The sequence below is a fragment of the Nematolebias whitei genome, chromosome 12, assembly GCF_014905685.2.
Source record: "Nematolebias whitei isolate Nwh7 chromosome 12, NemWhi1, whole genome shotgun sequence".
Lineage (NCBI taxonomy): Eukaryota > Metazoa > Chordata > Actinopteri > Cyprinodontiformes > Rivulidae > Nematolebias > Nematolebias whitei.
In genome coordinates, this window is record NC_056509.1 from 48,272,662 (window position 1) to 48,272,928 (window position 267).

The window sequence follows — 267 nt, forward strand, 5'->3', positions numbered from 1 at the left end:
TTGGATGAATCCAGTGTTATGTTGGATGAATCCAGTGTTTATGTTGGGTGAATCCAGTGTTTATGTTGGATGAATCCAGTGTTATGTTGGATGAATCCAGTGTTTCATGTTGGGTGAATACAGTGTTATGTTGGATGAATCCAGTGTTTCATGTTGGATGAATCCAGTGTTTTATGTTGGATGAATCCAGTGTTTCGTGTTGGATGAATCCAGTGATTCGTGTTGGATGAATCCAGTGTTTATGTTGGATGAATCCAGTGTTTATGT